The sequence below is a fragment of the Lissotriton vulgaris genome, unplaced genomic scaffold (assembly GCF_964263255.1).
Source record: "Lissotriton vulgaris unplaced genomic scaffold, aLisVul1.2 SCAFFOLD_1021, whole genome shotgun sequence".
Classification (NCBI taxonomy): domain Eukaryota; kingdom Metazoa; phylum Chordata; class Amphibia; order Caudata; family Salamandridae; genus Lissotriton; species Lissotriton vulgaris.
Genome location: NW_028251416.1, coordinates 176226 through 185608, shown reverse-complemented (window position 1 = coordinate 185608; position 9383 = coordinate 176226). Strand labels below are relative to the sequence as shown.

General features: G+C 46.9%; 1 pseudogene; it reads left to right on the top strand.

Moving 5' to 3' along the window:
• The first annotated feature begins 690 nt into the window (after positions 1 to 690).
• The window catches only part of LOC147662889 (uncharacterized), a 130121-nt pseudogene continuing 121428 nt past the window's right edge, over positions 691 to 9383 (top strand).

Below are 9383 nucleotides of genomic sequence, written 5' to 3'. Positions count from 1 at the left end.
ACTGTAGGGATATAGGGCTCATGCACCTGTACACTCACCACTGGCATAGGGCACCCAGCTAGAAAGGTGACTGATGTATGCCAGGGCAGTGGTTTGTGGGCATGGCACACAAGGATGTGTGCCATGTCGACTCTTCACTTTGTTCTGCACCAAGTTACTGCAACAGAAACCCACTATTCGAGGCATATGAGCTGCAGAATTCACACTTTGTGCATAGATCGTCATCTGGTGTTTGATTTGGATGCTTGCACCTTGTTGACTTTGAAGAAGTCTTTTGTAGTCACGAGATAGGTGACTCCTCTCTTGGACGATAGTGTGCATGGGCATCGACTCCATCCTCAGATTGTTTTTTTCGGCCATTGGGTTCGGATGTAACTTCTGCTCTCCGGTTCGGCACCATATCTCCAAACCTTTTAGACGCACAAACCATCATAAAATTCGACGGTATTGTTTCTCGATCGCGTGACCTTCGACGCGCTCCTCAAATATCCCATTCCGGTCATCGACACGGGCCGCTGGGCCTATCAACGCCATTCGGGCCATTGGCTCATGGAAAGGACCCCACACAGTGACCACCACAAGGTCTGTAATCTGGGTCTCTCGACTGAGCACGACGAGAATAATTGCCATACCTGCGCCTCCTTTTGATCCAAAAAGACCATCTAAGATTGCCGGGCCCGATGACACATCATGGCGCAGCAAGCAGCTCTGGTACCAGTGGACATTTTTGATGAAGGCCCGATGTCCCAGAGGAAGATTCGGAGGAACTGGAAATCGTGTCCGAAGCAGACGAATCCATCTCAGACCACCCCATCCCTCCAGATCAACGAGTGAGTACCACTGCCGCATCCCCAACCCCACCTGCAAAAAAGAAGGCCCTGGTCAAGACTTTGCCTGTCGACCGAAAACAATATTCAGAAGCCCCGCCCCCGGGCTGGCTCCAAAGACAAAGGACAAGTCTTCAGGCAGCTCGTGACCGAGCAAGCCGCATGTTAGTGTCCCACAGGATCCATCGCCCCCGAAGTCGGGAGCACATCCTACTCCCAGAAAGAAATTAGCATCGACCACCCCGACGCCGAAAGAAAAGGCATTTGATCCGAAATGCACACATTCGGAACCGAAAAAGATTTCCGCCTCCACATCGAAGCCGAAGAATCCAAAAATACCTTCCAAGGCTCCGGAGCAGAAATCCAAACCTCGCTTGGACCCGAAAAGATCGGCACCGAAAGCGTCTACCGAAGAGGAAGAACTTTTTCGACCGGATCCTATTGATCCAAATAATAAAAACACTCCACATTCCTGCAGTGTCTGTTGAGGAACAAAACGGTGCTACTAAACCTATACAACCCTCTTCTCTTTTTCTTCCTACCAATCCTATCTCTCCTCCACACTCTCCTATACTTCCACCAAACTCACCATTACCACAGGTCGATGATGATTTAGGGGATGGGGGAGGCAACAATGACCCTTTTACAGACCCTGATATCAACAGACGTACCACAGGACGACTGGGACGATTATGATGACCCGGTCGACCCTCCAGACCTCCCTGATCCCCAGGCATACCCAACAGGCATACCCAGGCAAACCCAACAAAGCCATCTCCCCAGATGACAATATTGGTTTTAGTCAGTTGGTAAATAGGGCAGCTACATACCATGGTGTTTCAATGCATTCAGACACTTTTGAGCAGTCACTGAAGACTGTACAAACCCTGCCAATGTTAAAAGGTGTCATTAAACATGCTCCTGACATATTTAAAGACCCTGTTAGGGCTAGAATTCTCAATGTGAGAATTGACAAAAAATATAAACCTCCTCTCAATGATCCCGCCTACATCAAAGTCAACTCCCTTAAGATTCCCTGGTGGTAGCTAATGCTAGAAAACTGGCTAATTCTCAGACCTCTGGTGAGGCACCACCTCCGGCAAGAAGTATAAATTATTAGATGCTTCCGGCAAACGAGTTGCTGCTCAAGCAGCTAATCACTGGCGGATAGCCAACACACAAGCATTACTTGCTAGGTATGATAGGGCTCACTATGACCAACTAGAAACCCTATTGCAACATTTACCAGATCAATACAAGACCAAGACCAATGATCTCATCCAAGAGGGTAAATTAATAACCAATGCATCAATCAAGTGTGCCCTTGATGCAGCAGACACCGCCTCTAGGGCCTTTAACACTAGCATGTTACTCAGACAACATGCTTGGTTGCACATTTCTGGCTTCAAACAGGAGGTACAAACAACTATCCTCAACCAGGTGTTCAATCAGCAACACCTTTTTGGACCGGCTGTAGACACCAAAAAATTAAAAAGGACACGGAGACTGCTAAATCCATGGGAGCATTACAGTCTCCATCCACACGTGGTTCCTTTCGCAGCTCCTTCTACAGAGGATAATCCAAGAACATTGGTAGAGACACTACGTCCTCTTCATACAAAAACACCATACAAACATATACCAGTTGGGGATATTTTAGAGGTGGATACAGGGAAAGTAACAACAAAGGGAGAGGTTGAGGTAACAACAACTCTCGCACCTCCCCCGCTAGTAAGCAGGGACTTCCCTCCAGCCCATTCCACTCCGGTATGAGGAAGACTATCACAGTTCCTACCTGTCTGGAATTCCATCACTATGGACAAGTGGGTAAGACATATTATCCAGTATGGCTACTGCCTAGAACTTTCTGCTACTCCCCTCAACTTACCACCCAAACAGCGTCCAATGTCCGGGGAACATCTAACACACCTCAAACAAGAAGTTCTTTCGCTGCTTCAAAAGCACGCAATAGAACCAGTTCCCATACAACATCAATGAACAGGGGTTTACTCCCTGTATTTCCTAATCCCCAAAAAAGACGGGACTCTAAGACCAATACTGGACCCTAAACCTCTTAATTTCTACGTCCAATCAGATCATTTTCACATGCTCACTCTTCAGCAGATCCTTCCACTGCTTTAAAGAGGCGACTTCCTTGCCACACTAGATCTCAAGGACTCCTACTTCCAAATTCCCATTCACCCTGCTCACAGGAAATACCTAAGATTCACAGTGGACGGCCAGCATTATCAGTTCAAGGTCCTTCCATTCGGGGTGACCACAGCACTCAGGGTGTTCACAAAGTGCCTTGCAGTAGTAGCTGCGCACTCAAGAAGGCAGCAAATCCACGCATTTCCATACCTCGACGACTGGCTCTTAAAAGCCAAGTCATACGTCAGTTTGTTCATCACACTTATCAAATGATCCAGCTATTACACGACTTAGGGATCACACTAAACTACACCAAGTCACACCTTCAACCCTCTTAGGTACATAAGTATCTACGAGCTACAATAGACACTTGCAAAGCTCTAGCATACCCCAATCCAGCCAGGATAGCCAGCATGCAAACCCTCATCACCAAGTTTCAGCCTCAACACTCTCTCTAAGCACAAGTGTTTATGCAGCTAATAGTGATGATGGCCTCTTGCATTTTCGTGAACCTCACGCAAGACTTCAGATGCGCCCTTTACAAGCATGTTTGGCATGTCAGTGGAATCAGGCTCTGGGACAATTTATAGATCTGATGTTGATAGACAGCCAAACACATCGCTCTCTGCAGTGGTGGAACACACAAAACCTTTCCAAAGGACGGCGGTTCCTAGAGCCAGTTTTACAAATAGTGCTAACAGAAGCACCACTCACCGGCTGGAGAGCCCATCTCCTAAATCACACAATTCAGGGCAAGTGGACCACTCAACAAGAAGCGCTCCACATCAATCACCTAGAACCACTGGCAATATTTCTAGTTCCAAGTACATCTCCTCAACAAGGCTTCCTTAGTCCGGATGGACAATATGACAGCAATGGACTACATACAAAAGCAAGGAGGAACACATTCTTTGCAGCTGTCTCACCTAGCGCAAAGTATATGGAGGTGGGCCATTACACAAAACATATATCTCCTGGCAGAACATCTTCCAGGAGTAAACAATCAGATAGCGGATCTGGTAAGTCGTCAGACTTAACAAATACACGAATGGGAACTTCATCCACAAGTCCTTCAACCTTTCTTCCAAATGTGGGGCCAATCTGAGATAGATCTGTTCGCAACACACTCAAACGCAAAATGCCCCACCTTCGCTGCCAGGTTCCCAAACCCGTTGTCCAAGGGCAATGCAATATGGATGAACTGGTCAGGGAGATTTGCGTACGCTTTTCCGCCACTCCCACTCATCCCACTAGTAGTACGCAAGCTCAAACAGCCGTCTCTCAAGATGATCCTGGTTGCTCCCACATGGGCATGGCAACCATGGTTCACAACACTCCTCGAACTCTCAATAGTTCCACACCAAAAACTACATCTGTCCCCAAAACTGCTGACGCAGAACCATGGAGAGATAAGGCACCCAGATCCAGCACAACTGAATCTAGCAATCTGGCTCCTGAAATCTTAGAGTTTGGTTACCTGAACCTCCCACGGACTGTATGAATATTATTAAAGAAGCCGAACGCCTGACTACTAGAGCTTGCTATGCAGCTAAATGGAAAAGATTTGTCATTTACTACAATAACAACAAAATTGACCCATTAGATGCTTCAATTCAGAACATTATTTGCTATTTACTACAAAGATGAAATTTTGCATACTCATCAATCAGATTACATCTACCTGCTCTTGCAGCCTACTTACAAAATGGGCAACATTTGTCATTGTTTACGGTACCTGCTATCAAAGCCTTCATGGAAGGCCTTAAAACAATAATTCCAACCAGACTGCCACCATCTCCAGTGTGGAACCTAAACATTGTTCTTACTAGGCTCATGGGTCCCCCGTTTGAGCCTTTACACAAATGTGAATTACAATTCCTTACATGGAAAGTAGCTTTCCTTGTCGCAATCACCTCTCTCAGGAGAGTAAGTGAGATTCCGGCTTTAACCGTACAAGAACCATTTTTACAAATACATCGCAACAAAGTGGTTCTTAGAACATTTCTTCCAAGGTGATTTCTCCATTCCATCTTAATCAATCAGTAGAGTTACCAGTATTTTTCCAAAACCCTGATTGTGTAGTGGAAAGAGGTCTCCACACCCTTGATGTCAAAAGAGCTTTACTTTATTACATAGACAGAACTAAACCCTTTAGGAAAACAAAACAACTGTTTGTGTCTTTCTGACCACCTCATAAAGGCAACTCAATTTTCAATGCTGGAATTGCCAGGTGGATAGTAAAATGCATTCAAATATGCTATCAGAAAGCAAAATGCATGTTAACAATTCCCCCTAGAGCGCACTCAACATGCCAACTAGGGACTTCCATGGCATTCTTAGGGAACATTCCCCTAGAAGACATTTGTAAGGCAGCAACATGTTCTACTACATACACCTTCACCAAACACTATTGTGTAGATGTACAGGCAAACACTTTTTCAAACCACTGCAACAGATACAGGCAACCACCGCTAGGGGAGACACGGCTGTACAATCTATGCACAGAGTGTGAATTCTGCGACTCATATGCCTCGAATGGAAAATGCTACTTACCAGTATGCATCTGTTCTTGGCATGTATAGCTGCAGAGATTCACACGCACCCCACCTCCTCGCAACCTGTATCTGTTCCAGTGTTATCTTAGATACTTTCTCATGGACATCTCTGTTTCTTACAAACTCCATCATTTCCCTTCATGGCGAAAAACAATCTGAGGATGGAGTTGATGCCCATGCGCACTATCGTCCAAAGGAGAAGTCCCCTATCTTGTGACTACAAAAGACTTCTTCCGAGACAACAACAAGGTGCAAGCATCCGAGCCCCACACCAGATGGCCATCTATGCACAGAGTGTGAATCTCTGCAGCTCTACATGCCAAGAACAGATGCACACTGGTAAGTAGCATTTTCCTTCCTACAGGGAGTGGAGATTTGTATTTGTAGTTGAATTTATAGGGCGCGCAGCTCCCCACAAGGGGTCTCCCGATGCCAATAGAGAAATAATTACGCATCATGATGCCAAGGACAGCTAGAGAAACAAAGGTGATAAGCCCCCTCTTGGCTCTCCCTGACCTGGATGGGGTAGCTGGAACAAAGAGGGTTTTATAGCCATCCAGGTGCTAATTATTGTCTCCAGCCCAAGTTTCCTGGAGGCATATCACATCAAAACTCTTAACAAGGGCCAACCATTCGGTGTTCCCAATCTTACTCTTCAGACTGCGATATTCCAAGAAAGAAATGTACACCCTCCATTCACACTCAATACCTGTTCCGGGGACGATACATTTCCCTGGGATGCGGGTGCCACAGGGTCCGAGGGACCCTCACATCGTCAATCGCAATCTTCCTATGAGCTCATAGGAGTAAACCTATTTGCTGTGCTTACCACTATAATCCCCTCTGCACGACCCCTATGGCCCACCTCTTGGAGCCGCTTGCGCAGGGACTGTAGGCGGTAATAATTGGGTCTGTAGAAGTATCCCAGCGGGAGTGTCAAGATTGCTGAGTTCCAACACCTGTAGTTAGACTGGGCAACCGTGCTTAAGATTCGGTTTACCATGACTGGATTGGTAAAATTGATGATATTGCAGTCCCCAAGCCAGGATTTCTTGGCGCTACCAACCCACTGTGTCTGGCGCACCATGAGAATTTGGTATTCCACCCTAAGCCCAGGGGCAATGTTTTAATTGAGCCAGTGCACCACCTTATTGTTCAGCTTGTAAAAGTCTTCCTTGGTCCCGGGGTTGAGGCATGGTACTCACACCACAACAAGCGGAGTGGACTCAGGTAGGAGATGAATAGAGCCCAAACTAGGAGAATAGTTATTCTAGTCCCCGGGGGCATGGCTTCCAGCATTCCCTCCTATCATTGGAACTGTACAATCCACCCACTTTGAAACCCTGAGATTGCAGAGACTGAAAAGATACTGGGTTCTGGGTGCCCCCGTCCCCCTCCGGTTGGCTAAATGGTGCTGGTGGTCAGTCCTGGGCAATAGGTGCAGTTGTATCTCCTACCATGTGACTAGGTTGCTTCGTGATAGACTCTGCTCTGTCTCCTGCCCCGTGCCACTACTACTGGGACTGGAAATGGTGGTCGAGATCGTAGGCCTTGTAAGAGGGATACTTGTGGAGAGAAGGACACGGTCCCTTTGCAAGTAGCTATCAGTGCAGAAAGTCGGAGTAGGATGGGGTCCAATTTAGTTCCAAATGCTGACAGCAAGGCTGCTTTGAGCATGTCTAACGAAATAGCATCCAGGTTAGGCACTTCTGGTTGCATGTCAGGATGACACATCATCCAGTATTAGGAAGCACATAGAGCAGAAGATTGTAGAGCTGGAATTGTTTAACGTAGCCCATGAAAAAACTCAGGTCTTCCCCCTTACTTAATTTTATAGTAACACAATAGAGAGGCTGGGCTCGTTTGTTATTATCAAGGAGCCTAGAACGCTGAAACTGAACCTTGTCAAATCGAGTAACCTCTGGTATACGGCCACATGCAGAGGAAAGATGAAGGCTTTAACTGTAGCCCTGCGCAAGAAAGACTTGACATTAGTAAGAGGCGGCAGAAAGGAGTACTCAAGAGCCACAGTTTTAGCGAAGCGTGACTGGGAGGAACAGCACTGGCAGGAGCTTAAATCTGCCTCCCAGATGAAAGACCCAACCTTATTTTGGGAGTTAATTAATAAAGCCAATAGAAGGGGAGCTGATCCTAACCCAAACCACATTACAGAGCAACAATGGTACACCCATTTTCTCAACCTGTACTGTGGCATAGGAGAATCTCAGTCCCCACAAAGCGCCCCTGTAAGATCTGGATCAGAGAACTCTGTACCAGCAGAACCCTTTTCAATCAAAGAGGTACATGTGGTCATTAAGGGGATAGCCCCGGGAAAGGCTGCCGGCCCGATGGTCTTCCTGGAGATCTACTCTTATATGATCCTGTGCTTTGGGCCACATTTATTTCCCTCCTAATGAATCTTATTGCAAGGGGCCACGCCATCCCCGATTCGTGATAGGGAGCTGAGGTGGTAACCATATATAAAAAAGGTGCTAGAGAGGACCCTGCCAACTACAGGCCGATTAGCTAATTGATGTAATCCAGAAGGTAGTTGGCAGGGTCATTGTCTCCAGGATAGGGTCTTGGATGGAAGAAGGGAACATTCTCTCACACTTCCAGGCAGGTTTCAGACAGAAGGTGGGCACGATGGACCAGGTATTCAGATTTTTTATGGTTTACTGGAAAATCGTGACCATCGGGAAAGGCAGTCTATACCTGGCCTTTATAGAACTAAAGACCGCCTTCGACTTGGTGCCCCGCGATAAACTTTGGCAGGTGCTGCAAGACCTGGGCCTCCCCATTTCTCTTCTTGATTTTATTAAGAAACTTCACGAGGGGAACTGTGCCGAAATCAGATGGGGGATCCGGGGCAGTTGACAGAGAGGGTGGCAGTGAACAGGGGGGTACGCCAGGGCTGTGTGTTGGCCCCAACTTTGTTCTCTCTCTTCGTTAATGGCGTGGTAGACCATTTGAGAGAGGACCCAGCCGATGCCTCAGTCCTGGCGGGGGAGAAAACACCTACCCTGCTCTTTGCCGATGACACCCTCCTGATCTCTAAAAGCCCAGCAGGCCCTCAAAAACTGCTGGATAGGTTTAGCTTGTTTTGCGTGGAAAGGGGCCTAACCATCAACACCACCACGACCAAGCTAATGACCCTGTCACCTTCAAAAAGATTTTGGAATAAAATCTCCCTTAGTGGTATTTCACTAGAGGTGGTTGAGTCGTTTGACTATTTGGGAGTTCGGGTTAATAACAGGATGAATTGGAACTCCCACATGGCCAAAATGCTTCTCAACCACACACGAGTGTCAGGAGCAATTATAAGAGAGCAGTGAGCGTCTACTAGTAAACCAATAGCTCCGGCCCTTATGGTGTACGAAGGGAAAGCATTGTCTTCGGCAGTATACAGGTCTGAATTATGGGGGTTTGAGAACACCATTGACCTGGTTAGATCTGAGAATAAGTTCCTTAGAGTTCTGGTTTCTCTTCCAGCCTCCACCCCTTTAAAGCCCCTCTGTCAGGAAAAGGGTAAACTCTTGATTAAAGCCATAGTACGTCTTCGCCCTCTATTATTTTGGGTACGTTTAAGAAGGACGCCTGAACAGCCAAATTATGCAGCAGCCTTCGACGAACTCATTAAATTGAACACCTGTAATAAGATCAAGTGGATAAGCAAACTTAGGCAGCTTGTCTCAAATATAGGGTTGAGCGAAACGTGGGCCAGCCAGCGCCCGCCACCCAAACAAACAACTAAGAAAGTATATTTGGGAATGGGTGCAGGCGGAGGAGTTACATAGTTCCAAATGGGGGCCCCTTACCGAGCAGTTTCTGGAGCACAAACCTGTTAGGA